The sequence below is a fragment of the Antechinus flavipes genome, chromosome 1 (genome assembly GCF_016432865.1).
Source record: "Antechinus flavipes isolate AdamAnt ecotype Samford, QLD, Australia chromosome 1, AdamAnt_v2, whole genome shotgun sequence".
Classification (NCBI taxonomy): Eukaryota; Metazoa; Chordata; class Mammalia; order Dasyuromorphia; family Dasyuridae; genus Antechinus; species Antechinus flavipes.
This window is the reverse complement of record NC_067398.1, coordinates 79,514,680-79,536,866: the sequence shown is the minus strand read 5'-3', so window position 1 is coordinate 79,536,866 and position 22,187 is coordinate 79,514,680. Positions and strand designations below refer to the sequence as shown.

Below are 22,187 nucleotides of genomic sequence, written 5' to 3'. Positions count from 1 at the left end.
AATAATTCATTTAAACACCAGCACTTTTATGCTAGACAAAAGTCAGTGATTTTGTTGCTGGCGCATATGCATAATAATGGCAGGAATAAGAAACTGAGGAAGACTAATAGGCGACTTCAACTAATCTTTTGTTCTTGCTCCAAAGCTCCTTTGCATGTCAATCAGTGAGTGTCATGGGATTGAGGTAAGTCTAACTGTTACAGCTGTCACACAATCCCAGCTGCTACACAGTTCCAGTGGGGATCTAGTTGGATGGAGACCTTGAAATGGATTAGGGACAAAGATTGACGATCAAGAGGAATTTAACAACAATAATGTTCAAGTATTTAGTCAAGATGAGGAAGAATTTTATAGCTCCAAGTCAGTGAGTTGGTTTGAATTAAAAACTTCAAGCTTGCACCAAGATAAAAAGACCTCTGAGACTAGAACATTCTGCCAGCTTCTGCTAAGTGCCTGTCACTATGTGGGAGCTCAGAAACCTCAGTTATAAATATTTAATGCATCCTAAAAAGTGGGAGTGGAAGAGCCTTTGCCAGAAAGAGGCTTACCAGCCACTACATCAAAACAGAAGATAGGAGAAAAGGAGATGAGCCTGAAGACGCCAAAACCTAGTATATATCAGGAACAATTCAGCAATATTAAGACCACAAAAAATCCCTAGTGAAAAAATATAGGCAATGAAGAATAAAGACTGGATGCCCAGTAGAGAGCAGAACAATGATGCCACCTAAGACATCAAAGGTCAGACTCATAAATCGCCCTAAGCCACTTGTGTATCCTGATCTCATGGTCCAAGTATATAAATGCTCCCTACTTGCAGACCCTAATAAACATTCCCTGATTGTGGGCCTGAATATGCGCTCCTCTAATGGTGCTACTGGCAATTTGTGAGAAAGGTAACCTACATATGAATGGGGATATATTGTCTTGTCACTCAATCATACTACAGCTGTTTGTCTAAGAAAAAATTGTCTTTTGCTTTTTACTAATGTTATCTTCCAGTTGTCTGATAAAAGTACAACATAAGGTAGATGACTATTATGGAATATTATTGTTCTGTAAGAAATGACCAACAGAATGATTTCACAAAGGCCTGGAGAGACATGAACTGATGCTGAGTGAAATGAGCAGGATCAAGAGATCATTATATACTTCAACAACGATACTATATGATGATCAATTCTGATGGACGTGGTCCTCTTCAACAATGAGATGAACCAAATCAGTTCCAATAGAGCAGTAATGAACTGAACCAGCTGTGCCCAGGGAAAGAACGCTGGGAGATGACTATGAACCACTACATAGAATTCCCAATCCTATTTTTGTCCACCTGCATTTCTGATTTCCTTCACAGGCTAATTTTACATTATTTCAAAGTCCAAGTCTTTTTGTACAGCAAAATAACGGTTTGGACATGTATACTTATTTTGTATTTAACTTATACTTTAGTATATTTAACATGTACTGGTCAACCTGCCATCTAGGGGAGAGGGTGGGAGGAAGGAAAGGAAAAACTGGAACAAAAGGTTTGGCAATTGTCAATGCTGTAAAATTACCCATGCATATAACTTGTAAATAAAAAGCTATTTAAAAAAAAGTACACACATAAAAAGTCACTCACGAGGTATAGCTATGAATGGAACGGTTTAATGATGGTTCTACAGGTAAAGATTTCAGATGCTACAAGAGAGGGAGAAGTGAAAGGTAACTGAATTAAGAACCTGTACAGTATTTTCATACCCTAGTACTAGAGGGATCCACTGAAGATTTTTTTAAATGTTTTCTCTCCTAAAGTTTGAATATACGAAAGGTTTTCAGGCCAGACCAGTTGTTTTATCATTAATTTGTTATGTTCCTCTGTGTCAAATGAAGTATTGAAGTGTTGCTGCATATTGCTATTATAATTACAACTGAAGCTAAAACAGCACCCCGGCTAAGTTACAACAGTGCTGTATTCTAGTGGGAGTTGAATCTTAACAAGGACTGTTTATTTCAGAAGTATCCATTAAAAACAATGATAAAGATAATGAATGGATTTTATGTGGTATGAACAACATAAGGAAATGTTAAGTACTAGAGCTAGAACTCTTCAAAATGAAGTCAGAACAATGACTGTACAATGCCAACTGACTACAGACATATTACAACATTCCCAAAGAGATAAACTTTAAAGAAAATTACCTAAAAGTTAAATACTGTGGAATATTATTGTGCTGTAAGAAATGACCAGAAGGATCAATACAGAGAGGCTTGGAGAGACTTACATGAACTGATGCTAAGTGAAATGCACAGAACCAGGAGATCATTATATTCTTCAACAACGATACTTGTATGAGGATGTATTCTGAAGGAAGTGGATTTCTTCAATAAAGAGATCTAACTCAGTTTCAATTGATCAATGATGGACAGAAGCAGTTACACCCAAAGAAAGAACACTGGGAAATATTTGAATGCAAATTGTTTGCATTTTTGTTTTTCTTCCCAGGTTATTTTTACTCTCTGAATCCAATTCTTCCTGTGCAATAAGAGAACTGTTCGGTTCTATACACATATATTGTATCTAGGATATACTGTGACATATTCCACATGTATAGGACTGCTTGCCATCTGGGGGAGGGGGTGAAGGGAGAGAGGGGAAAAGTCAGAACAGAAGTGAGTGCAAGGGATAATGTAAAAAATTACCCTGGCAGGGGTTCTGTCAATAAAAAGTTATAATTATGAAAAAAAAAGTTAAATACTGCTCAACCTTTTAATAAGAATGGGAACTTTGGGGGAAGGAAGGGAAGAAAAGTAGCTTAAAACTATGGAAAGTAAAAAACTCCATAATGTTAAAGTGTTAAGGGAAGAGGAGTCAAAATCTGAACTAAGTAGACTATCAAACCTATCAGCACAGATACAAAGTATTCATTAAGAAAAACTAGAAGTCTTGGGAGAATTTGCTCTTTTGGAAGGATCTATGAGTACTAATATGACAGGAGGTATAATAACAGCAATATAAAGTAATAGAGAAAACTAGTGGGAAAAACTTCAGGAGACCACATTTGATGTCATTTGAATGCTGAAAACCAAAAATACTGAGGTCACAGTTTTAAAGTACTTGAAAAGGCTTGATATAGAGGAACTGAGTGCACTTGAAATCTTGGTTTATTTCCATAAAAATAGTAACATCTTCAAAGCCTAATGCAAAGCCTCCCATGGGGGAGGGGAGCCAAAGGTAAGGGAATAACTGCCAGGATGATAATAAACAGGGATTGTATGTATCCTAATACTGCTGTAGTAGCTGTGAAAACCTACCGGTAGTAGGAACATTGTCAAGTAAGCAAAAGCAAAATGACATGTTATAACAAGTAAAAAAACAAAACAAAACAAATCAAAAAAACTCAAAGACTTAAGAATTCTGATCAATACAATAATAAATCCACTATTCCAGAGATCCAATGACAAAAATAAAAACAAACAACTGTTACCTAGCTTCCTAATAAATGATTACGTGAATATGCAAAAATAAACATCTTTAGAGGTGATCAATGTGGAATTTTTTTTTTGATTTGACTATGACTATTTGTTACAAAGATTTTTTTTCTTCCAAAGAGGGTGGAGGAGAGCAGAATAAAAGGAAGAGAAAACAATTTAAAATTTTTAATTTTAAAAATTTAAAATATATACATATGATACAGTAGAAAATGTGACTATTGTATTGCCCAATTAAAGGCAACCAAAAATAAACATGCAGAAAAGAATCCAGAAAACAAAAGCACGTGGGAAATTCTTGATTCCCTTAATCATTAAATAAAAGCAAAAATTAAAAGACTAATACTAACCAGAATGGAATAATGCTACATAGGAATGGAAGTAAAACACAGAACAAGGAAATCGGGTGTAAATCAAAAACTTTAATAGTTTGGCAAGAAAAGAAACCAGAGACAAGAGTCACAAAATTAATCAATAAGCTTATATTAACCATTTTCTATTTTTCATGTGCTATGTACTGGACATAAAAGTAAAAAGAACATAACAATGACTATTCAAAAGGTGTTTTATATTCCAACTGATGAGAACAGTGCCTATGTAAATAGATACAATGCAAATATAACATTAATAAATAAAAATAAATATAAAGTAATTAAAGAAAAGTTTAGGAAGTCAGGCAAAAAAGGAAAGGCCTCATGCAAAAAAAAAAAGTAATTTTTAAGCTTCATCTTAAAGGAAGAAGGACTCTGAGGCAAAATTAGGAGTGTATTTCAGATATGTGGGATGGACAGTGCAAAAAAAGCACCTTGAGGGGGAGAAAAGGAGTGTCAAATTTAAAGAGCAGAAAAAAAGCCAGTTTGGTTAAGAACAGAGTACAGAAAATGAAACTGAAAAGATAAATTGTGGTCAGGTGGTATAAGACTTTTGAGGAGTTTATATTTTATCCTAAAGATAATAGGAAATCAATAGAGTTGTGTGGATTCACGGAAAATTACTGTAATATTCACGTCAACTAGGCAAGTATGATAAGATTAAATGATAAAGGACTGAAGCTCAGGAAAGATTAGGGTGGGATATTAGATCTATGAGTCATCAGCATAGAGATGATACTTAAAACAATAGGTCTTAAAGTTATGTCGAGAATGTCGAGAGAGAAGAGAAAGGGGCATAGAACAGAACCTTCGGGAACACCCACAATTATAAGATATGATACAGCAAAGGAGACTGAGGGAAAAAACGGTCAGACATATAGACAGAAAACTAGTAAGAGGTTGTGTCACAAAAACCCAGAGCTGATGGTGTCAAATGCAGGAGATAGATAAGTATTACAATTAAGAAAAGATCATCAGATTTTTTGACTAAGAGATCCTTGATAACATTAAGAGAGCACTTTCATTTCAGTGATAAGATTAGAAATTAGACTGCAAAGGGTTGGAGAGAGTGTCAAAAGTAAAGGTGGGTAGATAGCAAATATAAACAATTTTTTCAAGGACTTTGAGAAATGAAGATCAAGATATGAGACAGCAAAATCTTGTGAAAGTTTTTTAAAGATGGAGGAAAGAGGAAGAAAGAACAATTTGATAGAGAAAGGCTGAAAATTAGAGATAATGAGAATGATTAAAAATACAATCTGCTAAAGAAATAAAATCAAATAAAAAAAAAAAATCAAACCTTGGAAGTAGATAAGGAAAGGAGAAAAGGTGGTAAATTATGTCAAAGAAATTTTGATATGAAGAAAATGAGGTCTTATAAAATTTCTGACCTATATAGTTGCAATAAGTCTAATTAAAAATGCTAATTTGACCAAACAAGCAACATAATAAGATTTGTGTACTATTAACATGATAAATAACAAAACAATTAGATCAACATTTATTAGGCACTCACTATGTTGTCTATACTAGAGCTGGGAATAAAAAATACAAGCAAGAAAGAAAAATAGTCCAAGTCCTCAAGAAGCCTATATTCTAATAAAAGAAGAAAGCTCATACAGAGGAAGTGCTAAGAAGCTTAAGGAGAAGTCATAAGTGTGGTGAAGTCCAGAAGGTCTGGGACAAAGTTAAGAACAGAATGAAGGAGTAACTTACTAGTAACTACTTAGGAGTAACTTACTAGTAACAAGTAACTTACTAGTGTGCTTCCTCAAAATGGAGATTCTGAGAACTCATTAAATATAATAGAAGACCTCAGGAGTAGCATGAGAAGGCTGAAGGGGTAGTGACATCTACTGATGAGGTTACTCGGGCACAGAGAAATCCAGAAAGTCAGAAGAGAAGTCATAAAAAGAATAAAGAAACAAGCATGTATATTATGCATCTACTATGTGCCAGGAACTATGCTAAGAATAGTTACAATACCTATACAATACAATACAATAGTTGGAGAATACCAAGAAGGAAAAAAATACAGTCCCTTATCCTCACTGAGCCCACATTTTAATGCAGAAAGCAACATGTAAACAACTATGAACATACAAGACATACAATGTGTGGGGGAAGTAATTTCAGAAAGAACTAGTAGTAAAGTGGAACCAAGAAAGGTTCTTTTTCTTGAATTTGGAAGTCCAGAAAATCCAAGAAGCAGAGATAAGAAAACAGAGCATTCAAACATAGAAGACTGCCAGTGAAAAGGTACTACTAGTATTGGTAGATGAAGTGACACTTACATGCAACAGCAAAGACGATCATTACTGTTAAACTATAGAGAGAAGAATACACTGTAAGAGGATTAAGAAGATAGAAAAAACAAGTTATTAAATGCCATATAGAAAATGTTATATCTGATTCTGGAGGTAATAGAGAGCAACCAAAATTTAAATGGGGAAGAGGGGAGATTTTAGGTTGACATTGTCAGACCTATATTTTAGAACAGAAGTAAGGAACCCACTCTCAAAGTCATTTGCTAAGGCAACCACAAGCGATGATGAGCTGAAAGCTAGGCACAACAACTTCCTTAATTTGTATAAGATGATAATTTTGTTTGACTCTTGAATGATGTGCCTTTGGCAAAAAGAGCCTGCTTTAGAAAGATCACCTTGGTGGTTAAATGAAAAATGTACTGGAGTAGGGAGAGACTTGAGGCAGGAAAACTAACCAGAAGGCTATTTCAACAACCCAGGTCTGAGGTGATAAGAGCCTGTATCAGGACAATGTCAGTGTGGAAAAAAAAAAAAAAAAGAAAAGAAAAGAAAACCAGATAAAATCCATAATTATTGATCCAAAGATCAGTACATGAAGAACTGTTAGCAAAACATTTTACCAGCTTGTTCTCAAATGCAAGACTGATCCTATTTTGGAGGAGAGGGAAGGGAGTCAATAGGGGTTGACTCACCCAGGGTCGACTCACCCAGGGTCATACACACTACTAACTGTTAAGTGAGGCCATATTTGAACTCGGGTCCTCCTGACTTCAGGGCTAGTGCAATGCTAGTTTTCTTAACAGAAGGCATCCCATATTCATTACCAAAATATGAGAACAGTGATCTTTACATCTTTATGTATACTCTATACATCTCACTGACAGCTTGTATCACTAACAAAAATGCCTACAAACTAAAGAAATTAACATATTGGCTGGAGTATGCCAAAAAGTCCCATAAGTATAAAAGAACAATTTGTTATAAACCCAATAATTACTGGACAAGATGCTATTAAAGCACTGTAAGAATTACATAGATTTTGTTGATTACTGAAAAACCTTTGATTTAGTTCTGCACTCATGGCTTGGTTAAATACTCAAAAATATAAAACAGATCCAAGCACAGTGAGGCAGTTAGTGGGGCCTTTTTGCCCTTAAGAAACTGTTTTCTACTTAAAACATACCATCAATATAGTAATATCAAGAATAATTCATATGAAACATGGTATTTTCTAGGATAATTTAAATCCATTATGTGTGTCCTTTAAAATTCATCACTTCTCTTCTAAACAGAATTATATATGACTTCTAAATTAAAGAGGAAGCCAAATTAAAATATCTTAACACTTGATATACATAAATGATATCAAGCTATGTGTTGCCACCAAAAAATACATTAAAGATCTTCTTCAACACATGGAATCTTCTTCCAATGATAGCAGACTGATAACATTTAAACTCGATTAAGTCAACAAGTATTTATGAAAATCCTACTTTGTGAGAGGCATTATACTAAGCAAAAGAGGTACAAAGAAAGGCCAAACCAAAAAACCACCAGCAACAAAAAAGTAATTGTTCTTAAGAAATTCAATCTAATGAGAGACAACATGAAAACAATTATGTTTTTGTATTGTATATTGCACTGTACATTGTATATACAAGATAAACTGAGGTAAAAATTTTAATGTATAACAAAAAAAGAAAGCGACAGAAGATTTCGAACTGAAAGCAGAGATCATACTGCAACAATAGATAAAGGCAATACCTACAAATACTTTGGTCTCCTCCAGGCAAGAAACATCACAAGCATAAAGATATCAAAGAGAAGGCTGTGTAACTGAATACACTAGAGATTTGCTGGCATGCAGAAATCAAAGCAGAGTGCAAAGAATATGTTTAAAGCAATTAACAGCTGGGCAACACTAATCTTAATGTATGCTTTCAAGAATGAAAAATAAACTATAACATAATTGAAAAGTATCCTAACAAAAATCAATACAATATTAGCAAAACAAATGGCCCATCAGCCCAAGCAGTCATAGAAAAATTAACACCTACTGAATAAAAAAGGAGGAAGAGAATTAACAAACATTTTTGGAGCATATTATCAGCAAGTCAAAAATCTGCAAATACTTTTACTGTAAGCAAAAGTAGTCTATCCTGATAAGCGATAAGTGTCTAAGAAATAAGAACTAAGAATGAAGTCAAAAGACCTGTGGGAAACATCCACATAAATTTGGCCAACAATATTTGAACAAAGAAGTATTAAATGGCTGAATGGCCGAATCTTGCAGGTTTTTTTGGGGGGGAGGGTAATGTTATTATTATTATTTTTTTTTTTTGGTGAAAACAGAGGATGTTACAGAAAAGGACTTATAGGTCATTCAATTACTCAATAAAAGAAGATTTAAATTTGCTATAGCACATTAAGAGTACTCAATAAGGGTATATAGCACAACCACTTCCACAAGGAAACCTATCAGTGTTCAGTAGTCAGCAGGAAACAGTGTGGTGACTTAGGCAACTTTTCCATTAAGTCTGAAAGGCCTGAATTCCACAGATCTTTTATGCTCTTGGATGAGCAAAAAGTTATCCCAACCTGAGCTTTAGTTCCCCAAGTCAATTAAATCTCATTCACAGTTTAAAAACTTTTAAAGAGAAACTAGTTTAATCTACATTGGCAGGATTTGAGGAAAAGGTAATCCAACCCCCAATGCCAGTAACTATGGCAAATTATATTGCTCCCACCTGACAGAAGTTTTTGATGGAATTCAATACCAGGTTACTGAATTAGAAATTAAACAGGATCCAGAGCCAAAAGAGAAAGGGACCTGCACCCAGAGGTGAGGAGCCATCCCAAACCTTAGGCTGTGTTCTGAGCAAGAAACAGTTTCAGAAGCCAACAGATGTGTGGCTCTGATTCCAGGAGTGATAAGAGTCAAAGATTCAACTACTAGTCAAGTCTGAAACCTACAAAAGAATAATCAGAGTAGAAATTCTAGACCAAAGTGAAACCTAATAGCTCTATGACTCCAAACCTAAAGGACTAGTTATAAATGTCCAGTTCACCAATAGTCTACTGAAACTCCAAAAATGGAACAAGCCCACAAACCTGTCATTCAAACCCAAACCCACATCAGGAACTTGAAGAACTCAGACCAGAACAGAAGCCATAAGACCTGTCCTGGATCAGACTACTTTGGGAACACAAAAAGCTGGTAAGTCCCTAGTTCTTGCTATCTCTGATGTCTTGGGAAAATAACAAAGCAGCTATAGTACCACACTAGACATTCTCTCTAAAAGTACACAGTCTGACTCTAACATAAAATCTAAAGTCACCAAGTAAGAAGTGAGAAAACAAAACAATAATAAATCTACCACAAAAAAACTATTATGATGATGGGGACACTAGAGCCACAAAAGCAAAAGAGAATAACTCCAAAACATCTATAAGCAAAGCCTCAAGGAATAAAATCATATAAGAGTTACTTGTCCCAGAATCAGTTCCACTTTATCCCTGTGGAAAAAAGAATAAAACAATAACTCATTTTCATACAGTACCTTAAGCTTTGCAAAAATTTTATATGTATGATCTTATTTGATACTCATAATAACCTGGGGCAATGGGGGAAGGTATCATTATTATCCTCCTTTTCCAAATTAAGAAACAGATTAAGAAGCGTTAAATGACTTGTCCAGGATTATATTAATAATAATTGCCAGAGGCCAGATTCAAATTTAAATCTTTCTATCCTCAATTTCAGAGCTCTGTTACTCCAAGTTACCTCTCAATAATATCTTTTACCATAGGGCTAAGAAGTCTTCTAATTCTGTATTATATATGTACTACTGAAACTGGCTGTCAAAGGAAGAATGAATAAGATAGAGAATAATATCAGACTTGTTCAAGTGAATTGGTGAAAAGACTCAGACTTAAGAATCTACCTGTCAATAAAAAAGCAGAAAGATAATTTCATGAATACAAAGTTGGTTCAGTTGGTGAATGGATTCAAAGTAAGGACAACAGCCAAGGAAAGAAGGGCAAAGCCAGGCTTAACTGGCTTCTTGTCTATAGACTATTAAAATAAAACGAGAGACTATTATTAGACCAAAAAACACACTCCATTACAAAAGCACCAAGCAAGCAAGAAAGAAGATGGCAAAGTAATGAGAGTTTGTTCCTGAAGCATTATGGTTTTTTTAGTGCAAGTCAACTTACAGAATATCCCAGATCTGGAGTTTTCTGGGTCTCCAAATACAACAGCAGTCCCAGATGGATAACCTCAAAAAAACTTTAATGTCATCATCATGAAGTAATATCAACACTAGAGTCAATGGAAACCCATTTAAAGTAGATGATCTTCATGGATTGCTATAACTGAAAGCTATCATCACTTGGTAGTCAACCTTCTGGTGATAATTCTTGCTTGACTAGGTTGATCCTCAGATGAAAAGTATATGGTCTATTGCTAGAGCACTGCTCTGAAATTTTTCAGTTTAGTAGGATCTGCCACAGCTAAACTAAACTGGTATAGCTTTTGAGAACTCACTATCACCCCAACAATGCAATGAATCATAAGATTTGAGGGATAGTGTATCCAGGATCCCCTATATATTTAATAGTTAATCAAACTATGTTGATTACTTTGTTATCCACCCATTTTACAAAGATACTTTTATATTTTTTGAGGGATACTTATATTAAGTAAGTGGGTGAGTACTTTGAGCCGAACCCAAAGAGCCTCTTAACACCTGTTCTTTCCACTGAACCATGATGTTGTCCTGGTCCTGAGGCCTTCTTTGCTTATCTCCAGTTTGGAATGTATTTTGAGGATTGGTTACCACAGTGACCTGTAGATAAATACTGTAAGTGTTACCACACACATCTAGGAAACATTTTTCCCCTAACAAGTAATTAAATCTGATTTGAGAAAGCCGAAAATCATTTTAACATTATATATGAAGAGGGGAAATTTTATAAAATGTTAGTGCAGATATATCCAAAGAAAAGCCTCCAGAAATCAAAAGATATAACTTCCACATAGGAATTATATGAAGACAAGGAAAGGAATTGCCAGGAAAAAATATATATATAGGTTAGAATCTATACCATAGGGTGGAAAGTAGTAGTGTTATTTTTACATCTAGCACAAAATTTTAAAAGTATAACAATATAATCAACTGAATTTCAATCAATTTCTTTTAAAGCTTTTCCCTGACCCCACCACTAAATACTGTAAAGAAAGGTAATATGTAGCTGTTTGATCTTTCAGGAGCACTTTCTGAAAATTATAACCTTTGGGGGGGGGGGGGTAAAATGATGAAGACTGAAAGGAAAAATTGAAAAACATAACAGAAACAACAATTCAAGATTCAACACTTCATGAACAACCGTAGAGTTCAACAGGTACTATGTTTGAGTTAAAGGAAGGATTTAAAGGTTAAAAAGCAATACTATAGGCAGAGATTCCAAACATGGCTACCATGTGAGGACCCTCTGTCCACTGGACCCTCTGTCCAGTGCCCTCCTTATCTCTACCTTCGCCTATACTTTAACTTTGCTTATCCAATAATAAACCTCTTTTATCAAAAAAAAAAAAAAAAAAAAAAAAAAGCAATACTATACAAAGAGATAGTACTTGCTAAAACTATTATAAACACAGAGTCAGCATAAAATGATCCAACTTCAACATTCTATTTAGTATTTTAATCCGTGGGCCATGATTTCTTTATAAAGCACTGCAGCATTAACTATGTGGAAGATACAGTGAACAGGCCACTGGCTCTGCAATGGTGGAACTCAGGGGTCAACCTCTGACATTACCTGAGTGTTGACCTTCTAAGCAAACCATTTAACTTTTCTGAGGCTCAGTTTCTTTAGCTGTAAAATGAGATTGCTTTGATGATTTCTGACATCTCTTCAAACTCTAGATCTATGAGATCTTCTTTACTCATACAGTAGCTAGCCCAATAATCTCCTCCTCACATTCTCCCCATTTTTCCATATGATCTTGGCAAGAGGCGGGAGATAGCAGAGCCAAAACAAGAATTAAACTACAGTGCATCTGGCAGATGCATGGAAACTTTTCTAAAATTCTAAAGTGATCAGAAAAATCAGCAAAATAAAGAAAAATATTTTTTATCAGGCTTATCTCATTGGTTGGAAGAATGCAAAAGAAAAAGAAAAATCCTGCTAGACAAAAGATTCCAAGAAAACTAATTACTCACTAAAATAGTTCTGTAAGTTCAGTAACAGGGACAAAACACCCATGATAAGTAGACTGTTTCCCAGTTGCTTAGAATTTAAAATTCTTTAAAGCTATTCAGTAAGGAGCAAAACATCTCAGAAAGATTTCCATTCAAAATGGTTACAGTATTAACTTACTTTTCCCTACATGTTATAGGTAAAGTACTCTCATGTACTAGATGTCTCATTTGATCCTCACAAAAATTCTTTGAGGGGTGATATAAATATTATTAAGAATATATTATAGGGACAGCTAGGTGGTGCAGTGGATAAATAAAGTACCAGCCCTGAAGTCAGAAGGACCTGAGTTCAAATCTGTCTTCAGACACTTAACATTTCCTAGCTGTATGACCCTAGGTAAGTCATTTAACCCCATTGCCTAGGGGTGGGGGGTTGAGGAAGAGGAGGAAAAAGAGGATGAAAAGGAAGAAGAAATTGATTTATGATAATACTTAATATCAGATCCATGGTTTCCAACCAATTTTCAAGGGTTTAAACATATGTTCTTATAGAAATAACAAAAATCACAGCCAATCCCTTCTTGTTCTGATCAGGAATTTGTGCAACATAGTAACAAAATCTTAAATAATGGAATCATTTCAAGAAAAGATAATGATGAATATTGGAGGGGATGTGATAAAACTAGGACTACTAATACATTATTGATAGAGTTGTGAACTGGTCTAATTCTGGAGAACAATGTGGAACTATGCCTAACAGGCTATAAAACTGCATATCCTTTGACCTAACAGTGCAACTATTGGTCTGTATCCCCAAAAAACTGTTAAAGAGTAAAAGAACCACATGTGCAAAAATGTTTGTAGCGGCCCTTTTTGTAGTGGCAAAGTACTATAAAACTGAGTGAGGAATATTATTATTCTATATGAAATGATAAGCAGGCTGATTTCAGAAAGGCCTGGAGAGATTTTTCAGGAACTGATGCTAAGTGAAATGAAAAGAACTCAGAACATTGTATATAATAACAAGATTATGTGATGATCAATTGTGATGGACTTAGCTTTTTTCAACAATGAGATAACTCAAGGCAATTCTGGTAAATTTGTGATGGAAAGAGCCATTTGTATGTGCATCTAGAGCGAGAGCTAAGAAGACTGGATGTGGATCAAAGCATAGTATTTTCACCTTTTGTTCTTCTTGTGTTTGTATGTTTGTTTTTTCTCTTTTTTCCCCCTTTTGATCTGATTTTTCTTTTGCAGCTTGATGAACATGGAAACATGTTTGGAAGAATTACACAACCATAATGGATTACTTGCTGTCCAGAGGAGAGGAGGAGATGGAAGGAGAAAAATTTGGAACAGAATGTTTTTCACAGGTGAATGTTGAAAACTCTTTTTGCATGTATTTAGAAAAACAGAAAACTATTATTAAAAAAAACTACATCATTTGCATTAAACTGGCCTTCAAATACAAAATCAAGTCAGTATGTATTTCCTTTGATTACATATCCTAAGATACTTACCAAGTTAAAGCATTTATTTATCCTCAGGACAATCTGTCCAGTGTTAACTCATGCCTTATTCCCCTTAATTCTATTAAGAGATAAAGAATTCTAATATAACAGTTTTGCCTTAAGTATACTAAAAGGCTTAGTATGAAATAAACCTATCTACAATAAAACAATTCAAAATTTTCAGTTTCTTCAAAACACTTCTGTTTAACACACACACACACACACACACACACACACACACACACACACACACACACACAACACACCTTTCACCCTGGAAAGAATATCTAACCCACATTTTGTTGTTTGTTTCTGTCTTGTTTTTAAGCTGCCTTTTCAGTAATTATAAAAATTGTTATCTTTGACATTTTTAAAAAACATTATCAGTGATAAACCATGAATGTAAACAAAATCAATAAAGTCCAGAAGGTGGAATAAAATCAAAGAATATAACAACCACTACATTAACAGCACAATGGCACCAAACCTTGTCATAATAATCTTAGGTACTACTTCCAAAGACATTTGCAAATTCTACCTTCAGTTAGGAAGCCTGGGAAACACATAACATTGACAGTTTTAAGAACAGAACACATAATAAGCAAAGACAGCCATTCTAGCTTCTTGACATTTAGTGTCAATTCTCTAAGACCTGTATGTTAATACTTGTAAAAAGGCAGCCCCCAAAGTATTTTGGTTAAAAACGGAATATACAATGTGTCTACTATACTTTCTCTAGCTGGCAATAGTATTATACATAGTGAGAGAAAAGATTCAAAATGCACTATACTAATGTACCACAATGTATTTCAAAATGTACTGTAGTATTATATATAAAAATACAAGTCATGAGAAAAATTTAAAGGACTTCAACTATAGGAAAAAAACTAATTCTAAAATTAATCTTATAAAAAATGGTTATAAAATTCATACCTAATGTGCAATTATAAAAATGTGTCACATTGCTTAACTCAATCTTTTATTAAAATGTTTCTTTCTTTGTATGTTTGGTCTAATACTTGACTTCAGATATTAAAACTATAAATACTCACTTGGTATGCAAAAATTTGTTTTCTATTGACAAAATTATGACAATGAAACCTGGTATTCCTTTACTTACCTAACAAATTTTATTATGAAGAAAGTGCTTTGCAGATTACTAAAGTGCTTTAAAAGAAAAAAGCTAATCAGAAAATATCTAGAAAAAATTTCAATTATTTAGAACCCTTATAAAATAAATCATCCTTTCTAATTCCATTTTTCAAATGACTTAAGAATTTACTATCCCAGAGAAAGGACTATAGAGATTGAATGTGGATCACAACATAGTCTTTTCACTTTTGTTGTTGTTTGTTTGCATTTTGTTTCCTCTCTCATTTTTTTCCTTTTTGATCTGATTTTTCTTGTGCAGTACAATGATTGCGGAAATATGTATGGAATAAATGCACATGTTTACCATATTGTATTACTTACCGTCTAGGGAAGAGAGTGAGGGGAAAAAATTTGGAACACAAGGGTTTGCAAGGGTAAATATTGAAAATTGTGCATATGTTTTGAAAATTAAAAAGTTTTAATAATAAAAAAAAAACTTTACTATCTCCTTTAGAGACTAAAACCTGGAAATCTCTAAATGTATCACATATTTTCATGACTTATTAAAAGGATTAGTGAATAATATTTGGCCTTTTCTTTATGATTCAGGAAGATTACTTGTCAAAGAGTTATTTGTTCACATATAATTAAAACTAGATATCCTCAAAGGTGTATTATGGTCCAACTCTGAGGTTCTATCATTACTATACAAATATCAATTTCTTTAACCTATGGTGATACCCCCTATACTGTAAGAATTTATTGAGCTATCAACTCTCACATTAAAATGCCCAAGACTGCTTCCTTTTGGGGGCTACTACTTATAGTTTTTTACTCTACTCCCTGCTTTTAGGCTTCAGCTGTCAATGTGTTTGCCCATAACAATCCTGTTTCTAATTTGCTACAATGAAATTGGAAACCAAATCAAGCTTCTTTAAATTGTTAAGTAAATAAGACTGAAGGTAATTAGGCCTTCACACAGTAAACTGAATGCCAGGCCTGGAATCAAAAAGACCTGAGTTCAATTTCAGTCTCAGACATTAGCTGTGTGACCCTGGACAAGTCACTTAACCCTGTGTGTCTTAATTTCCTCATCTGCAAAATGAGCTGGAGAAGCAAATGGTAAACCATACCTGTATCTCTGCCAAGAAAATACAGAATTGGGATGAAGAGTTTGTTATGACTGAAAAAACTGAACAAAAAAAAGTAAAACTGAGTGAAGGCCACAAAGATTTTTTAAATCAATATATGGACTTTGTGACAAATATTTTGAATGATTGGAAAGGTCTGTTTGACTCACTTCCTGGTTTCTGAGCTGAACTCCCAATAGATGGATTTTCTGGATAGCTGGCATACTGCTAGACTGATAATAATACTCCCAAATAGATTATTTTAATGCCAATTCCATAGTAAAAATTTCAATGTTAACTTAATAGTAGAAAAGGGTCAAAATATAATCTCTATCTCAAGATATTATTTTAGTATGCTATATTTTGTTTTTTAAAGAGCAAAGTACATTCTATAATGACCAGTTCTCAAAATGTGGTCCAGGAATTCCTTAGGGTCAAATTATACTTTTATCATAATACTTATTTTTAATATAGTAAATATCAATAGATAAGCTCTTTTGAGGATGTCTGCAGTAATTAAGAGTGTAATGGTAAGACCAACAGGTTTGAGAACTGACCTATAAGAACACTGGCAAAACTTAAGAAAAACACTAGTCTAATCAGAGCAATGTCACAAAGAATACACATGAAAAATGTAAATAAAAAATGAGCAGTAAAATCCATGTATTGGTTCAGCAGCAAAATATGTTGACATCTTAACATCCCTTTAAAAATTGCTAAATTTCTCAGCTTTGTGTCATCTTGTTATTTTATGACTTCTGCTTTAATGGGATACACACATATAATCTCACTAGACAATACATACTACCAAAACCATTGCTCATTAAAAGTCACTCAGTTCTCATATGAAACAGGAAATCTTCCCTGCTCCTTCCCCCAAGATTTCTATTGCTTTATCAGCTCCAAAACATAAATGGAGCAAATTACCTTTCTTACAAACTGAAACACCAAAATATTAAAAAGTCATCAATGCCACCTTCTAATTAAACTTCCAAGAGATCAATGTACAAAACAACTACCTCTGTAGGAGCTGTTCCACTGGGGACCTAACTGGAACTGGCCAGGTGAACAACATAGCTTTTTTCTTTTCTTTCCCTTCCTCCCGCTTGACACCACAGGGTGTCATGTCCTTAAACCATACCTTAAACCAAAATCATTCAGGCTCTCATGGACTGGCCAACAAAAAGTCCCAGGCCAGGCCCTGGTCACATTTTGGGCCAGGATTGGCTCAAAATGAATGTAATGGCAATTGTTCTATTTGGAACAGAAATCCTAAGGGTTTTCCTCTCCCAGATTGATTTTTTTTTTTTTTTTGACTAAGTAAATGAGGCCATATCCTGCCTTATTTCTTACTTAGCCTAAATCACTGTTTGAATGTTGCCTGTTGAATCAAACTGAGATTTGTTAAAGACTTTAATTTAAAAAGGTCAAGGCTTCCCATTTCATCTATGGTAATCTCCACTCACTCTGATATATACCTTGCCACTGGACCCAGCTGGCTCCAGAGGAGAAAGTGAGGTTGGTAACTTTGCACAACTCTCCCCCATTTAAATCCAAATTATCTGCATGTCAAGGCATTATCTCCCTGATGTCCTGGTTGTCTTCCAGAAGGAAGAACAAACAACAGAGATCAATGAAAATACCTTAAATAGTGCCAAAAACATTATGGTCACTCAACTATAATAACACTTAACATCAACATAACATTTTAAAAAATACTGTAGATACATAGCTAGTGTTATTTTTTTTTTAATCTGAAAGGTTGAATATAATTATAAAACTAAACTCTGAAATAATCAGAAATCAGAATGAAAATAAGATTCCATTATAGACTGATTTAATCATATACTTATAATACTGCAGTAACCAAAATATTTTTAATAAAGGTTTAGCATGCAAACTTTTTTTATAAGATATACTATATTCTTAGTCCCTATTCCCTCCCCAAATTCCTAATATTTTGGCTCTTCCAGATTTAAAAAACTTGACCACATAGAGTATTATTCCAGAGAAAAATAGTATCAAAGCAAGATTAGTAGAAATGTATTAACCTCCCATTCCCCAAAGTGTAATTGTTCCAAGTCTCCCAGGCAACCAGAAATCCCAAGGTTTTGCCTAATTTAACAAGTGTATGTGTTCACTTAAAACATTTTGTCTGGTTCTGAGAAAACCCTGTTAACAACAAATGCTAATGAAATTACAAATTACTGATGAAAAATCCTATGGTAGAAAACTTGAAGTTTTTATAGATTCCCTGGCATTTTACTTTAATTCTCTCATTTAGATTACTATCATTATCCTGCCCTCAAAAATAAATAACTCACCAGTGACCAGTTAAATGACACAGGGAAGTGTTAAAGGAAATATAATAAAGCAAGCAGTAATTACAAAATAAAAATTTTAATGATTACTTAGCATCAAAAATCTCTCAATATAATTTGCAGATTATTTACCATTTATTGTTTATTTCTATGTAAATGAGTTACTATATTACAGCAGCAGGTTCACATAAGTTTGAACAGTTGAACTTTTCTATTTTCTGCTAAATTAAACTATATCTCCATTTTCACTATCACAAGACTTATCAAGGAAGGGTAATATAACCTATAAATGTGAAAAAAGAAGTATACCCAGAATTTAACATAGTGAACTAAATGATGTGCGCCTGATAAAAAAAAATGTGTCGAATCAGCAAATGTTTAAAAAAATCAACATAAGAGGACACATTTTTAAAAAAATCAAAATACTTCCTGTATACATTTTATCACTTCCCATTTTACACACTTTAGCTTTTGTGATGAACTTTCAAAACATTAAATAAGTCTTAAGTTAAAGAATCAGTTAATACAAGCATCAGGAAATCAATGATACAAAAAAGGAAGAATAAGTGATTAGTAAATCATCACTAATCCTAAATTACTCAGCATATGGAAATTCATTTAGGAAAATTAAGCAAAATAATTCTCATGAGAAAATAGCAATTTCTACCATCTCTGCTTTTTTTTTAAATGTTGGTAAAAACAAGTGAATACTTCAGATAAATACAACAAATTTATCTAAACCATTATCTTACACTCCTTTTTAAAACAATAAATCTGAGTCCATTTTTATATGGACATTTCTTAATGAGTCCTGAGTTTTACGAAGTGATTCAACTAATGAACTTTAAATTTGTTTCTTTGGAGATCTAATGACTCATCTCATCAATTATCTAATGTCTACAAATAAACAGAGAGAAACACTGTGGTAGAATTCCCAGTAACCACAAGTTCACATACTGAAAGGAAAATGGGCTCAAATTCAGTACCAAATGTCATTAAAGAACAACTGGTACCACCACATTATAAAGGTCACAATTTTCTAAATTTTCTGGTAATAAAAACCATAAGGAAAATAATAAAAGCAAGGCCCATGATCCCTTTCTGGTGGAGTGGAACAGCAGGTGAGACCCATATCTCCCTCTAAGCTAGACAATACTGTATTTAAATGAAGGTAAATACATTTCATAAAGGAGTCTCATGAAATACTCTTGACTTATCAATCCTCTAAAAAGCAGAACCAGACCAAACAGATCCAGAAAGGTAGTTAGTGTCCAAGTTGGGGCTCTTTGTCTCCATTACTGGTTCACCATTATTTCTTACACCATGTCCCTCCTATGAGGGACATTGTATAGTGGAATTCTACCTCTGTCTCAGATGATTTAATACAGTATGAACATCACTGGCTCTATATTTGCCAAAGTGGTCTCATAATGATATATATTTCAAATTCAAATTCCAGGTAGGTTACATGTTAGTAATTAGCCATTTTTAGGCATTTTACTGTCTTTAAATAAAAAAAAAAAAAGGCAGTTCTCTTACCACAACCATGAAAGGAAGTTATGACCTATTAAAATTCTGTCCAATGAGATGTCAGATTTAAGAGCTAACAGAATTTACATTATGCCTTTTAAAATCTCTGATGACAGTTACTTGGTTATCCAAAAATATAACCTCTTAGGACTATTAAGCAGCCATCGAATGTAGGGACACCTGTGGGACCATAACACCTTACAGTGTTAATACTGCTCTTTGTTTAACGACCTAGTACATGTATTCTTTTTCTCCCCTACTACAGTCTCGCCTTCCCTATTTCGCCCAACCTGCATGCGGCCCTTGTGGTTCCTTATTACTTGAACAGCTAACACCTCGTGGAATAGATTCTTTTAGGGAACACGTTTCTACTCAGGCATAATCATTTTAATTTTTATATTGTTTAAAAAAAATGTTCAGAAAAACAAGAAACCCAAAATCCAGGTTCTTGGCTTCTCGGGATGCCCAGCCCTCTTTCATGACCTCCTTTCCAACCAATCAAAAATATGACTTGAAGAGCAACAGCCTCTAAAGAGTAATGGAGCCCTTTAGGTGAAAACGTAACTCCAGAATGCACCGATATTCCGGGCTCGACGCCACCGGGGAGGACGGAGAAGCAGAGCAGCTGTCACCCGGCCAGAGTCGGGCCAGGTCTCGGGGACGCCCGCTTCCCGGCTGCCTGGGAGGTGGGGTTGGGGGGGGGGGGGGAGAGGTGCCCGTAGCAGCGTCACATCCAAGCAGGAAAGAAGGGCCGGGGCTCAAGTGACAATCTGGGGATGCCGGGGGTTATTGGCCGCGGAGCCAGGATTACCTTCAGGCCTTTCCCTTGCCGCAGCCGCTGTCCCGCACCGAAGCGATCTCGCCGCCGCCGCCACTCCCGCAGCCCGGATTGCCTCGGGGCCCCCGGGCTCGGGCAGACCGGGCCACCAGCCGGTGGGAAACCGGCCGCTCCACGCCACCAAAAGGGATCACGGGCCTCGCCGGGGGCCGGCGGGCTCCTCCGGGCTGCGCCGGGCCGGGGCTGGAGAAGGCACAGAAGCGCCGGGAGTGCGGGCAGAGGTCTGGCTGTGCCCGCAACGCCCTGGGAGTGGAAGAGGAAGGCGGGGGAAGCGCCCGGCACCAGAGACGCAACTCCCCGCAGCTCAGGAGGATGGGGGGCCGCGGCGCGGGGTGCAAAGGTGCAGGAAGGGCAACTTGTGCCGCGGCCGCAGCGGGAGGAGCTGAACCGAGGAACGCGGCACCCCTACACCCCAGGTCCCATTAAGAAGCCCAGTCGCTACTCCCCTACCATTCCAGAGCGCCCGACACTTTTCTTTTCCCTGCGCGGCCCGCCCCCGGCCCCCTAGCAGAGGGCTGGGCCGCTAGGTGCAGCAGAAAGAGCCGGGGGACCGGAGGCGCGGGCCGAAGGCAGCGGGAGCTGGAGAGCGCCCGTCGCTTTTCCGCCACCATCACGGCTCCGGCGGGGGTCGGGGCCCGGCTCCGGCTACTGCTCGGAGCGACTGCGGGGGCCGCGCGCAGTGAGCATCCCGGGCTGGCGCGCGCGCGCGCGCGCTCGCGTGGCGCTCCCGTGTTCTCCCCCTCCCCCCCGGGCGGGTTCCTTCCTCCCCCCCTCCTCCTCCCCAAGCGCCGCGGTCCTTTTCCCCAACGTTCGGGCCGCTAGTGCGCGCCTCCCCGCGCGCCACTCGGCCCGCTGGTTGGCGCCTCCGCCCGCGCTCCCGCCTCGCGCCCGCTCCCGCCCTTTGATTTTCCTCAGCAAAGTTGAGGGGGTGGGAGAGGGGGCTGGCCAGCGGCCCGGTCCCTAGCTGGTAGTCCCCTGTCCCCGGCGCAGATCTCGGCGTGCGGCCCCCCGCGCCGCCGCCCCCCTCAGGCCGCCTCGGGAGCCTGCCGGGCGGTAAGGCCCAGCGGCGGCGGCCCCGCTCTTACCTGCCGGGAGTTGTTGGGTTTTTCTTTTTCTTTCTTCCTGCCTGCCTCCCCGCTCCGGGCCGGCTCGCGGCTCCTTCCTGCTGGGCGGGGAGGCGCGGAGCCGGGCGGGCGGCCGGGCCGGGCTGGGCTGCGCGGCGAGCGCGGCGCTGCTCTCCCTCCCCGCCCCCTCCCTCCACCCCGCGCTCCGGCGGTGGCGGCGGCGGCGGCGGCTCTCCGCTCTCCGCCTCATTCCAATATGGCACGGCCGCGCAGAGCGCATGCGCCCGCCGCCCCTCCGGCTCCCCCCACCTATTCCCCCCAGCTCCGGCTCCCCGGTTATAGCCGCCTTCGCCCCCAGCGTTGCTCATCCCTCGCCCTCGAATGGG

At 37.0% G+C, this 22,187-nt stretch overlaps 1 protein-coding gene across 1 annotated transcript in view; it reads right to left on the bottom strand.

Moving 5' to 3' along the window:
• The window catches only part of SFMBT1 (Scm like with four mbt domains 1), a 152,295-nt gene extending 130,332 nt beyond the window's left edge, over positions 1–21,963 (bottom strand). The window contains exon 1 of the mRNA XM_051984804.1: positions 21,823–21,963. The gene's annotated coding sequence lies outside the window, so the exon portion shown is untranslated. The remainder of the gene's footprint in view (positions 1–21,822) is intronic.
• Positions 21,964–22,187: the final 224 nt, after the last annotated feature.